We start from the raw sequence: 14,943 nt of genomic DNA on the forward strand, positions 1-14,943 counted from the left end.
TATATTTATCAGTACAAGAAAAGAAATCCAAAATAGATAATTCAAATCCAACAGATTAAGGCTCTTTTCACATCCCAAAATTACGGCATTGCAGAGGTCTGTCACTGTCCTCAGGATGATATTAACCAATACTTCGCCTCCACTATCTTTTCACATATTCATTCATTTTTTTTTTTAAATCACTGGCTTCACCGTTGCTTAGTTTAGAAATTTCTGTTTTTATGAGACCTATTTCTTTTTTTCTTTTCTTTTTGTGGGTTTGATTTCCATCCTGTTTTCCTTTCTACAAGTTGTATATCAACTGATCGGTTTTCATTCTGCTTTATAAACTGATCTTGTTGGATCATCACGTTGAAATCAGATGCCGCTTCTCTCATATTTGTAGATAATCCAGCTGGAGTATCAAGAGAATCCAAAGACAGTTTGTCTACCACAACCTCTGTAATTCGATGTTTTCCCTTTATTTCCAACTCCTTCTGCTTATCCTGTATTGTGCCTATAGATGTTAAGTTCATTTTCAAAATTTTTTGATAAAATTCTTCCGCTTTTTCAACAGTATCTAATTGGTATCTTTCTCCTTGATATCTCAATATTATGCCAACTGGGGCATTCCACCTAAATGGAATATTTCTGTATTTTAACTCAGTCACCAGAAAACCAAATTTCTTCCTTTCCATTAACATCTTAGGGGGAAGCTCTTTGTAGATCCATATCTTCCTTCCATACAATTGCAAAGTAGAATTGAAGGAATTTTGCACAATTTTATTCCTAATTTCCTTGTCTGTAAAATAAATCACCACATCTCTAGGCAATTGCCTTTGCTTTGCAATCCAGGAGTTTATTCTGTACACTCTATCAATCCTACAAAACACTTCCCCAGGTTGAACCTTTAAAATCCCAGCCAGAATTTCAGAAGATATTTTCCTTAAATCATCTCTGTTATTTTCCTGTAAACCTCTGAGTCTGATCGCATATTCTGTAAAATTATAATGCATCATTAAGACCTCTCTTTCAATCCGTTGTTGTAAATTTTCTACATTACAAGACTTTTGTTCAACCTCCATTTTAGATTTTTCTTCTGAGCTATTGTCTTGAGTATTTGTCAAATCATTTTCAATTTTTTGTATTTTATTATCCAAATTGTCCTCAATTTCTTCCACTTTAGACTCTAATAAGTTAGTATTTTCATCCAACTTAGTCATAAATCCTACAAGATCATTAGCCATTTTAATAATCTTTCGATTCAAAATATCAAACTTTAATTGCACTAATTCTTTAATTTCCTGCTTAAATTTTTCAAAGTTCTGATTCACAATCTCATCCCTTCTTACAATCTCCTCCAAAAGAAATTCAATTATATTAAAATCGGTTTTCTGAGACTGGAGCTTTAAAACTTGGTCACGTAGTTTGTTAATGGGGGAATCCCCCCCCATTGCTTGTTTGTCCAACTTTAATGCCATGTTTCAACACAGACAAACTATTTTTCTTAAAAAGAAAAGAGAGGCAGCAGAGAAAAAAAAAAACCTCTTTCCAACCAAGATGAATATCAAATCTCCAGGAAAAGAAAAAACACAAAAGTAGAGCTTTATTTTAAAGTGTAGCCAAAAATATTTATTCAGCTACTTTGTATCTCAATGAGAAACGGAAGGACTCTCCCTTTCAGCCCCTTCTCAAGCCTCGGCAGTCGCCCTTTTTAAAGATTCTTTTTTCCTTTTCCTTTTCCTTCTTCAATAATTGTTATAAAATAAGTGAAATACTTGCAATTCGAGGTCACAGATCCAGCTCAAATCCCTTCAAATGTAACCAGGAGCATTTATTCTGCTATTTTGTAACTTAATAAGAAACGGAAGGACTTTCTCTTTTCAGCTTCCCTGCTCCAGTTTCGGCAATCGCCATTTTAAAAGGTCTTTTTTGCTTTGTTGAATATCCTTTGTAAAATAAGTATTAATACTTGCAATTTAGGGTCACAGATCCAAATCCGAATCTCATCATCTTTAGTTAATCTGTTAAATATCTTAAAAGGCTTGTCTTCGTAGCCTTGTTCTGCAAAAAGGCAGAAGTCTCCCAACGCCCGGAGCGGGCGGCGAGTGCTATAGGGAGCTTCCTCCGCCCGCCCCCAAGAGTAAAAAAAAAAAAACCCCTGGGGGCTACGGAGAGCTCTACCTGCACTCACCTGCTCTATCCCACATTTCCTCCTGGAAATGGGGTTTTTCGAGCCGCCTTTGCGCTGTACAGGCGGCTCTTTACAGGCGAAGGGGCTGGCGGTCCCAAGAGACCGTCTGGTGGCTACGAAGAACAAACCGGAAGTCCATGTTGAGATCTTTGATAAACTTTTTTTATCTTTCTGTGTATCTATTACTCCATTCCAGTCACCCATTAATATAAAAGATTTATAATCCCATTGTATTATTTTAGTATGTAAAAATTTATAAAACTTGTCTTGTTGCTGATTAGGGGCATATATTCCAATTAAAAGCATTTTTCCAGTCTGTGTTAATAATTCAATTGCAATACATCTTCCTTGATCATCTGCCTCCATTAAATTAGCTGATAATCCTTTCCTTACATATATGACTAGCCCATTTTTCTACTCTGGCGCTGATGCCACAAAATGTGTACCTAATCTTGAATTTATCAGATATTTTTGGTCTAATAATCTAATATGTGTTTCTTGCAGACAAATAACATCATTGTTAAATTGTTTCAAGTAGTGAAATACTTTCTCTCTTTTTTGTGGTGAATTTAAGCCATTGACATTCCAAGATAGGAATTTAGTTGCCATCTTTAGCTTTTCGAAGCCGTATGAGCATCAGCTGAAGCTCCTCCTCCACCTTACTCTTCGGCCTAGCCCCCCCCACTGCTTCTGTTTTTTGAACTTCTTGAGATAAATCTTGAGATTGTTGCCTTTTTTATTGTTGTTCTTGAAGTTTATAAGTTGATCAGGTCAGTCGTGCTTTCGGCTCTCCCTTCTTAGGTGGTTCCAAAGTTGGGGGTAAACCCCCAAGATCCAAATCTTCTTCCATGATAATTCCTCCAGCTGCAACCTCCGCATAAGTTTGTATCTGCTTTCCATCTTTTTCTTGTTGTATCATCTCCATTTTTTTCCTTCCCCCCCGCCCCCCGGTGAGGGTGGGTATCCAGCCTTTAAAACATTTACATAAAAATCTTTTGCCTTCCAGACTGTGTTTAACCGGTATCTTTCTCCATTATAAGTCACCATTAGACCAGTTGGAATGTCCCATCTGTATGCCACTTGTTGATTTCTCAGCTCATTTGCCAAAAAACCAAAGTCTTTTCTACTTCTCAGCATCTTTGGAGGAATCTCTTTCAAAACCACCACCTCTTGCCCAGCCACCTGAACTTTATTCTTATAGGAAGCTTGTAAAATATCATTTCTGATCCTCCTGGTTGTAAAATAAATCACCACATCTCTTGGCAGCTGTCTTTGTCTTGCCAGCCAGGAGTTAACCCTGTAAATTTTATCAATTTGACTTGCCACATCTTCTGGTCTTTCTTTAATTATCTCTGCAATAGCATCAGCACAAATATCTTTTAAATTTTCTTTGCTGTTTTCTTTCAGGCCTCTCAATCTCAAAGCAAATTCCATGGATCTGTATTGTAACATTACCAGTTCATCATCCACTTTCTCTGTTTTGGTCATTACATCTCCCATTTTGCTTTCCAAATTTAAATCGGCTTCATTAATTTCTTCCACTTTCCCATCAAGCTGGATAACAAGTTTTGACAATCCTGATACAGCATAAACAATATCATCTCTTATTTCATCGTGTTTTTCTGCAAACACTTCTTTAATTGATCTTATATGCTCCTCAACTTTCTTTAATTTCCCTTCCACAAGTACTGTTAAATTATTCATTGCTGTGGCTTGATTATTCATAGCTTCTTTCATTGCTGTTGCTTGATTATTCATGGCTTCTTTCATAAATTCTTTAAAATCATTAAGAGCAGCCTCCTGACTCTGTGAATCAGCCGGAAGTTGTGCTTTCTGTGTCACCACTGACACAACTGGAGAACCTCCCCCTCCTTTAACAACTCCTGGCACCGCAGGCTTCGTGGACTGTCTTCTTAGACCGCCAGCCCTGTGTCTTTGTAAAAGCCGCTTTGACAGCGTAAATCGGCTGTCTGGCGGCTGAAAAACCTCCCCTTCGGGAAAAGAAGGAGAGGAGAGCTGGTGGGCAAGAATAGAGCTCCCCGAAAGTCCTCTGGAATATTTCCAGAGGCTTGGAGGGTGAGAGCTCCCCAGTCAGCCCGTCAAGAAGCTCCGAAGCCAGGACGACTCTGTGAAAGCAGAGCGAGAAGCCGCAATCTGATCCTGCTGTCAAAAGTGAGTCTGACTGATTACAAGCGCAGGCAGAGCGGAAACAGGAGAACAAGCCTTAAAAGTACAGAGCTTAACTCCGGAGTTACTTTGTTTCAAACTGAATTTCATTGAGCTGGAGGCTGAAGATGGCATCTTTGTTATGGTTTTGAAAGTGAAAGCCAGAAACGAAAGTGCTTATTGAGAACTTTGCGCTGGGAGAGTGGATTAGCTGCTTATTAACTGCTGGGAAGTGAGAGCTTGTGGAGAAAAAAAACTATCTTGCCTGATAAATTAGAGACTATAAATTACAAACATTTTAAAGTTGTTTAAGGGACTTTGTGGCTTTGGGGAAAAAAAAGAGAAAAAAAGATCTTTTTAATAGGTTTCACAAACTTCTATAGACAGTTCATACCTACTTTTACCCAAATCAGGCAGGTGCGTGCATGTGCAAGCACCTGTTGCTCGTGTGAGTGGTTCCAAGAGCGCCCATTATGCTTGCGCTGAGCCAGGCTAAGATTCGATATTGGGATAAAACTCAAATATTAGAAATCCAAATCTTTGGTCAAGACAGAAGTGCCTCTTCCTTGCCAAGGTGCTGAGATGACAAACGGTATTTGACGTAGGTACAGAATTGTAAAAGGGCAAACTGACCCTAAACAGATACATTCTGTTGTTTAATGTTTATTGCATCCCAAATGTCATGCATATCCCTGGATAAGGGGTGCTGCTTCCTTATTGCCCTTGAGGCGTCTTCTAGCCTCTTATCTCCTTTTGTTATGTCTTGAGCTCCGGAGCTGAAAACCTGAGCCTGTGGGAACAGGGCTGTTATGTCTTTCCTAGAGATAGATTAAAGGGTAGCTTCTACATGTGAAATGCATCACTCTCTGTAATAATTTTGCCTTTAAACTGTATAAATACATGGCCAGAAGAAGCCATCGGCGTTCAGACTTTTTGTTTGCCTTTGGGCTGTTTGAACCATGCACAATAAACTTTTTCCTGCATTGGAGAGCTTGGCCTAGTCTCGTTTCATTTCCTGCAACAGCTGGCGACTCCGGCCGGGACTGGGTGCAAGGCCATATTTCGCTGAGGACCGTTTCGACCCCTCGGGACCATCGGGAGATCGCTCCTGAACATTCTCCAGGCGCCACGGAGATACGTCTCCGGGAGACAGAAGCGATAGCCCTGTGGGACCGACGGTGCTCTGATCGAGTCCAAGAACCCTGCGGTGCAGGAAAGGTGGTCTGAACAAATTCCTGGCCAGGAATCTACGGAGTGGGAGCGTTTTAAGTGAGTATATTGTAAAAGAATTGTACCTGCTTCATTTGAAAGCAGACGGAGGGAATTGATCACTCCCTCGGACTCGGGGTGTCTACCCTAATGAAGTCCATGTCAGGTTGTGTGGGTGGTTAAGCCGTCGCATTTCTCATTAGTGGCAGTGAGTTTCCGGGGCTATGAGTTGACGGCAGTGTGGTAGAAGGGATGGGGTTCAGAGCGTGCCAAATACTCCATTTGCATGTATGTTAAAAGGTTTTGACAAGTATTTTAGCAACCCTTCCTATTCGAAAGGATCAAAGGATCAATTACAATTCTTATGTAAACATGTGTGGCCACAATGGGAGATGGGCTGGCCCCCCTCAGGGATGGTTAAGGGAAGAAAATGGATAAGTTGTGGGGAGTGATTGTAGTGAATCAGGATAAATATCCTGATCAATTTCAATATATTGATCAATGGGTGAGAGCCCTGTTGAAAAAAGCTGAGGATTTATTGCAATGTAGGGCTGAAACAGTCGGGTTATGTGTATCTGAGCAGGCAGGAAAAGTAAGGGGGCTGCTGGAGGGAGCGGAGGAGGAAATCAGAGGCGTATGAGTGATCCTGGCATGAAGTCAAGGGGAGTCATTCGCCTAGAGGTAGCAGTCAGAGTGCGGGAGAGGGGGATGAGGAGGAGGAGGATGATTTGGAGGCTGTGGGGGCTGTAGGTGGAGAAGAAAGAGCAGGAGGCACGGATGAATAAAAAGGCTGGTTTGTTGGCAGGGGCACTGCGAAGTGGGATGCAAGGGGTTTTTTTCTCTCCCCCCCCTTCCTTTGAAGGGGAGAAACAGGAAAAGAGATGCTTTTTGTTCTTTTAAAACTTTTTTTCTCCTTTCTCTCACCCCCCACCCCTCCTCCTCTTTCTGTGAAGCCTCTTTCATTAACATATGAAAGCTATGCAGATACATTTTCCTTTCTGCTCTGAATACGTTTTATTTTTATTTTTTCTTTTCTGGAAATTTTTGGAGGTTTAACAACACTTAATTAAACCTGTACTCAAGATCCTGTTGCTTCGCCAGGCTGGGTTAGCAACATAAGTTTACATTGGATGTTTTAAATTTCTGGGGTTTTAAATTGACCCGAATCCATTTAATATTTTAATTATTTTAAATTGGTGTTTGTCTTGTTTTTTTTTTAACAAAATAGGCTGTACACCGCCCTGAGTCCTTTGGGAGAAGGGTGGTCTAGAAATAAAATTACTTGGGAAAAGGAATGCCCAAGACAGATGGTGAGAAGTAGAGGGATGAGAAGAGTGGATTTTGGGTCAGGGATGCGTAGGCAGCTCTCTGGGAGAAGGGGAGAACGAGGACAGAGGAGAGGTTTGAGTAGAAGGTTGGACAGACAAGTTCAGGTTGGGGTTTTGGTAGAGGATTTGGAGAGGGCGCAGGGCAGCAGAAAGCGGACAGTATTGGATTGGCAGACATGACTCGGTCAGATTGAGGGGGACCAGGCTTGGAAGAACCCCCGCCTGAGCCATTAGTTACAATGAAAATAGGGGGTCAGTACAGAACGTTTCTGGTAAATATGGGAGCAGGAAGATTAGTTGTAAATAAGCAGTTTGCAGCCCCCCGGATCCCATAAAATTCAGGTCCAGGGGGTATCAGGGCAAGCCATGGGGCGGCAGGTCTTGAAACCAGAGATGTGTGATTTTAAGGAAGCTGAAATCCAGCATGAATTCTTGTATATCCCTGAATGCTTTATTCTGTTGCTAGGCAGGGATTTGCTGAGTAAATTAGGGGCAACAATTTCTTTTGATGAAGATAGTTAGAGAATGACCATAAGGCATTCTCCGGAGGAGATTTGGAGGTTGTTTGATGTGCGCTGAGGATAACCTGCCGGGTTTTGCAGCCCGCCACCCTCCAGTGGGGGTGGAACTAAAACCTGGAGTGGCGTCTGTGAGTAGAAGGCAGCATCCCGTTTCTTGGGAAGCTATTTGTGCTATTTATGAAAGCATTCAGAGATTTGGAAGAGGGGTTTTTGGTGCCTATTTAGTCCTCCTGGAATACTACAATTATCCCAATTAAACAGTCAGATGGGTCTTACCGCCTGGGGCATGGTAACTTTACACCTGGCCATGTCAAATTCATATACCCTGTTAAGTTTAATTCCACCCCGGGCTGAGTGGTTTTCTGTTATTGATTTAAGGGATGCATTCTTTACAATTCCCATTCACCCCGTAAGCCAGCCACTGTTTGCATTTTGAGTGGGAGAATCCTTATACAGGAATGAAAATGCAATATACTGGGACTCGGCTGTCTCGGGGATTTAAGACCTCCCCCACATTGTTTGGAATAGCGGTAGCTAGAGACTTACAGTATTATGTGCCTCAACAACCAGGAGACACAATACTGTAATATGTTGATGATGTTTGGATCAACAGGACTGACAGAGGATTTATGATGGGATAATACTAAGATGAATGCACGATGATGTTAGATTTGTTACTAGAGTGTGGTTATTGGGTATCAAGAAAGAAAGCTCAATTGGTGAAAAGGAAAGTTAGATATTTGGGATACAATATAAGGGTCATTGAGCTTTAGGACCAGAGCAGAAAAGGGCGGTCCTAATGCTGGCAGAACCCCGAACAAAAAGACAACTGAGAAGCTTTTTAGGACTAGCTAGCTTTTGCTGTAATTGGATGGGGGGGGGCAAAAAGCTGGCCCCACTGGTTGAAGGTGCTGGCTGCAAGTGCAGAATTGATTCAGAATTGTAATAAACTTACTTTTTCTTGTCCTATACTCATGCACTCCCCTCATGAGGAGCAGTCTGTGTTGGATACTAAGGGACTTTTGTGGATTAGTGGGCAAAGGCTGACAAAATATCAGGCAATTAGGAGTGAGAATCCACAGGTGTGTCTGGTGGTGTCTAACCGATTAAATCCAGCAACTTTGTTGCCTACGGAGTCTGTTTCTGAGCATGATTGTTTACAGGTATTGGAGGTTTATTCCACCCGACCATGTAAATAAGATAAATATGTATGTTAGGTGGCCTGATTTAGGTCATAAAGGGGGGGTTTGGAATATGGAGATGGTACAAGAACTTAATAAGCAAATTGAGAGATTCCAACGATATGTGATGGAACAGGTACCCCCTAGATTAGTAACTTAATGTCACTCATTTGAACCGGGGGACCAAGTGGAAGATGGAAGGGATCTTTTATTGGTATTATGACTTCTCCACTTGCTATTAAGATTGCAGAATCAAAATCATGGATCCATTGGACATGAGTCAAGGCAGCAGCTGACACCGGCTGGAAAGTGTCCGTGGACAAACAACATTCAACAAAACTGACATTTGAATGTGCTTAAAGAAAGCTTTTGTATTCTATATATAGGTTACCTTGATGTATATCTGCTGATGTAACCCGCTGTAAGCTAAAAAGAGGATGGAGCACCTGCTCTCTTGAATTGGTCCGGAACTTGGATCCTGACAAGAGATTGAAGATCATTGCGGATCCATGTGGGAGAAAAATTGGGTGTGGGCACTTTGAGTAATTGGGGTAGTAGCTTTATTGATTATTGTGTTTTACAGATATAAGCAATGGTTTTGTGGACAACCAGGGCCCATTTGATTTCTCAGTCGTTCCAATCCCTAATATTTCCCAACCGGCTGCGGAGTGTGAACCTCTTACAGATGAAAGAAGTCCCTGCTTAGGATACCCTGGAAGCTACCTTTTGATGCAAAAGAACAGAAAAGAGAATTTTCTTTAAATGTGTTGGTTTTGTAATTGTGGGTGTGAGTGTTGTTGTTGCACTCACTGTATTGATTGTGTTTTATGTATAAGCTGTAAGGTAGAGTGTGATGTGAAAATTATAGAGGAGGTGCTAGTACATTATTTGGTAATAAATCCTGAAGAAGTCCCCTTGTAATATTATCTGAAAAGGGAAAAGCTGAATATACCCGAAATCCCTAGCTATGTAACAAATACCTTTGTCAAATTGGCAGAAGACATAGCCCACACTCTGAATGTATCAAATTGTTTTGTATGAGGAGGAACTAACATGGGAGAAAAATGGCCATGGGAAGCCCAGGAATTAAATTATTCCAAAGTCTTAGAAATGGACCATAAGGGTAATCTGTCATATAATAAGGGTAAGGATGGAGACTGGACTTTGACTACTAGTCTGGTAAAGAATGTCTGTTTCCAGAGAAAAATTGTGGCAGGCTGTCATCAGGTAGGAAACCTCATATGTACAGGAAAATGGGAAAGTAAGGTATGGTGGTCAGGAGGTAATGCCACAGAGGGAACTGATGAAATGGCCCTGTTTAAGGTAAACGGGTTATTTTTTTTTAAAGGGTCCTGATAATCAGGCCCTTGAATGGCTGGCTCCTGACGGACTATACTGGATATGTGGTAAAATGGCATATGGGGTTCTACCAAAATCTTGGTGTGGAGCTTGTGTCCTGGGAATAATTGGACCAGGATTCTTTTTGCTTCCCCTTAAAACTCGACAGGTTTTAGGTGTCCCGGTATATGATGAGGTGGGAAACTTAAGACAAAGATGACATGTAGATATATCTGCAATAGGAAGAGTTAGGGTTGGAGGTAACCAATGTAGTTGGGGAAGTGAAGAATGGCCTGCAGAGCGAATTATTGTGGTTTATGGACCAGCTACATGGGCGGAAGATGGCATGTAAGCTATCGGACCCCTATATACATTCTGAACCGTTTAATTCGTCTGCAAATGGTGGTTGAAATCATCACCAACGAAACTGTAAAAGGTCTTACTCAATTAGCTAGGGAGAGTGTCAAATCAAGGACATATCTTATGCAGAATAGGTTAGCCTTAGACTATTTGTTAGCCAAGGAAGGAGGGGTATGTGGAAAGTTTAATTTGACTAACTGCTGTATAGAGGTTGATGAAAGCGGAAAGGTTATTAAGGAAATAACAGACAAAATGGTTGAAATAGCTCATGTGCCAGTCCAGACTTGGAAAGGTCTTAATTTACAGGATATGTTTTCAGGATGGTGGCCAAAGTTAACTGGCCTGCAGGCCATTTTTGGCCTGGTGGGATTGGTAGCTGCAGGGTGTATTTTTCTCCCATGTATTTTACCTCTGTTTGTTAACACTATTAAAAGTCTATCCTTGCTGGTGGAACGTAAGACAACTGCTCAGGTGATGGCTATGTGGGATTACAAACGGCTCCAGCAGGAAGAGGACCTATGGTGTGACTCGTCTGGATAAACAGATGAGTCACAAAGGGGGGTATGAGCCAGGCTAAGATTCGATATTGGGATAAAACTCAAATATTAGAAATCCAAATCTTTGGTCAAGACAGAAGTGCCTCTTCCTTGCCAAGGTGCTGAGATGACAAATGGTATTTGACGTAGGTACAGAATTGTAAAAGGGCAAACTGACCCTAAACAGATACATTCTGTTGTTTAATGTTTATTGCATCCCAAATGTCATGCATATCCCTGGATAAGGGGTGCTGCTTCCTTATTGCCCTTGAGGCGTCTTCTAGCCTCTTATCTCCTTTTGTTATGTCTTGAGCTCCGGAGCTGAAAACCTGAGCCTGTGGGAACAGGGCTGTTATGTCTTTCCTAGAGATAGATTAAAGGGTAGCTTCTACGTGTGAAATGCATCACTCTCTGTAATAATTTTGCCTTTAAACTGTATAAATACATGGCCAGAAGAAGCCATCGGCGTTCAGACTTTTTGTTTGCCTTTGGGCTGTTTGAACCGTGCACAATAAACTTTTTCCTGCATTGGAGAGCTTGGCCTAGTCTCGTTTCATTTCCTGCAACAGCGCGAGTGGGGCCACAAGTGCCTGCACAAGTGGGCTGCAAGCACCCACACAAGTGGAGCTGTAACCACATGTGACGCTCACATGAGTGGGGCCCTGAGTGCCCATGACGCTCATGCAAGTGGGGCTGTGATTCCCTGTGATGCTCACGCGAGTGGGGCTGTGCGTGTGCACACACATGCACATGCCATCTGGCCACACACACAGCCTGGTTTGCGAATAGGCCATGGACTGGTAGTGGGCCATGGCCCACAGGTTGGGGACCCCTGCTATAGAATTATTACAAGATTGCTTTGCGTGCACGGATTGGGGCATGTTTAAATAAGTGGCAACAGATAACCAACATATAAATGTAGAGGAGTATGCCACCACTGTGTCTGCATATTCAGAGGTGTATTGAGGATGTCTGTGTCCCTTAAATACATTGTTGTGAGGGCTAATGAAAAACCGTGAATGACATATGAGGTTCGCAAGATGTTGAAAGCTTGGAATGTGGCTTTTAAATCTGGTGATATACTGGCACTCAGAACAGCCAGAGCCAATTTGAAAAGCACCATAAAAACAGCAAAGCAAGCCCATTGTCAGAAAATTCAGAACTTTTTCCAGGACCCTATGAACACCAGGTGTATGTGGCAAGGCATCCAGGCCATTATAGACTATAAGATGGCTCCATCGTGTTGTAAGGGTGACACAGACTTTTTAAACGAGCTGAACACATTTTTGGGAACATTTGAGGCATCAAATAGCACCCCTGTGAGGAAAGTTGTGCCCTATCCTGATGAGCAAGTGCTTAGCTTTGATGTTACCTCTGTCCAGAGGACATTGCAGAAAGTTAACATTTGGAAAGCAGCAGGCCCAGATAATATCCCTGGGCCTGTTCTTAGGGAATGTGCAGACGAGTTGGCTTGTGTTCTTACATATATTTTCAATCTTTCACTGCAGCAGGCAGTGGTCCTATCGTTTTTTAAGACTGCCATTATTTTGCCAGTGCCAAAAAAGTCTACAATTACGGGTCTTAATGATTACTGTCCTGTTGCACTTACATCCATCATTATGAAATGTTTTGAGAGGCTGATAAAGGACATTATTGTATCCAGCCTCCCTCCAGCATTTGACTCACTCCAGTTTGCTTACTGTTCAAATTGCTCTACAGAGGATGCTATTTCTTCTGTTCTCCATCTGAGCTTGGCACACTTAGAGGAAAGAAATACTCATGCTGTTTGTTGACTTTACTTCGGCATTTAATACAATCATTCCTCAGCATTTAGTAGACAAACTGGGCCTTTTAGGCTTTAACATTCCTTTGTGCAACTGGATTGTTGATTTTTTTTTAAAAAGAAATCTTTATTGAAGTTTCAAACATTAAAATACGTAATACAAAAAATAGAAAAGAGCAAAAAATAGAAAACTATAATAACGAAAACAGACAAAAACAAACACACCAAAGCTTAAACACTAATAACAGCTTTTCTACATTGGTATCTCTATCCTAGTTAACTTCCATACACAAATTCTACTTCTATCTATCACTATCTTAATTTACATCCTTATCTAAGTTGTACTAACTTCTATTCACAATTCGGTTTTGTAACATAATATTGCTTACATTTTAGCTTTTTTTTTTTTAATTTGATTTATATACTGCCCTTCTCCGGAGACTCAGGGTGGCTTACAATGCGTTAAGCAATAGCCTTCATACTTTTGTATATTTATACAAAGTCATCTTATTGCCCCCACAAACTGGGTCCTCAATTTACCTACCTTAGAAAGGATGGAAGGATAAGTCAACCTTGAGCCTGGTGAGATTTGAACTTACAGTAATTGCAGACAGCTGGTGTTAATCACAATGCTATCAGTCTGCTGAGCCACCAGGCCCTACAGCTTTACTCTCCAGCCAGGAATACCATCTATTCCAAATTAAATAATACTCAGTGTCTTCCCTTTCCTTAATTTCCATGGATAATCTGTCCATTTCTGCGCATTCATATATTTTTTTAATTATGATTTAGTCTGGGAGGATATCCGGTTGTTTCCAATTTTGTGCTATGACGATCCTACTCGCAGTTAGTATGTGTAATATGATATATTGTAAATTCTTTTCCATTTTCCCTTCCAAAATACCCAGGAGGAATAGTTCCGGTTTTCTTTCTATCTTCCGCCCAGTTATCTCTTCCAACCATTTTTTTATCTTCCACCAAAATTTCCTAATCTTAGGGCAGGTCCACCACATGTGGTAGAACGTCCCTTGGTTACGGCCGCACCTCCAACATTCCGGGGACCTGTTTGGAAACATTCTAGCCAATCTCGCTAGTGGCAGGTGCCATCGGTAAAACATCTTGTAAAGATTCTCCTTGTAAGCAGCTGACATTTTTAGCCTGTAGTTTCTTTCCCATAATTTATCCCATTGATCCAAATGAATGTTGTATCCAAAATTTCTTGCCCAACTCATCATTGTTTCCTTCACGGTTTCTTCTTCCATTTTAAATTTTAACAGGAAGTTATACATTTTTGTAATCATTTTTCCCCCCAGTCCTAATAATATCTTATCCAATTCCAATTGTTCTCTGTATATACCATATTGTTCTCTGTCTTTTTTATATTTTGTCCTAATTTGCAGGTATGGTCACCAGTCAATTTTTACTCCTTGTTTTTTTAGATCCTGTTCTGTTTTTAAATTTCCAAGTTCATCTAATAGTTCCGAATATCTTACAATTTTGTTTAGGTCCAGGACATTGGGATAAATTATGGCCTCCATCATCGATATCCAAACTGGAACTTTCATATAATGATTTTTTCTTATAGTATCCCAAATGTTTATCAGAGCATTTCACACCAGATGTCTCTGGAAATATGCATGCGTCTTGATTTTCCCTTCCTAGAGAAACGCATGCCATCCTAATTGAAGGTCATGGCCTTCCAGTATTAATATTCTCTTGTTTCTTAGTTGTACCCAATCTTTTAACCAAGTTGTTGCTGCCGCTTGATAATATAATTCCCAATCGGATAGGCCGAAGCCTCCTTTGGTTCTGGAGTCTTGCAGAAGTTTACGTTTTATCCGGGCTTTTTTCCCCAGCCAAATGAATTTACCTATCATTCTATTTAAATGTTCAAAAAATGGTTTCCCTAATCTAATTGGTATTGATTGAAACAAATATAGCAATTTGGGTAATACATTCATCTTTATTACAGCTATTCTCCCTATTAAAGATAGCTGTAGTTTGGCCCATATATCCAAATCTTTTTGTAATTGTTGAATTAATTTATCATAATTATCCTCCTTTACAGTAGAGCATTTTGCTGTAAGCCAAATTCCTAAGTATTTAGCAATTTGAATCCCCAATTTCCTTTCCAATTCTTCCCCCTGCCTTTTAGTACAATTCTTCGTTAACAATTTAGTTTTTTCCTTATTTATTTTAAGCCCTGCTACCTTACCAAATTCTTTAACTTCGTGCATCAAGATGGTTCCCATCTCCAAAGGATCTTGCATAATAAATACCAGATCATCTGCGAATGCTTGAACCTTATATTTTTCCTGTTTGATTTTCAATCCTTTAATTATTTGATT

The sequence above is a fragment of the Pituophis catenifer genome, unplaced genomic scaffold (genome assembly GCF_029215685.1).
Source record: "Pituophis catenifer annectens isolate HBS135680 unplaced genomic scaffold, rPitCat1.0.hap2 SCAF_5, whole genome shotgun sequence".
NCBI classification, from domain to species: domain Eukaryota; kingdom Metazoa; phylum Chordata; class Lepidosauria; order Squamata; family Colubridae; genus Pituophis; species Pituophis catenifer.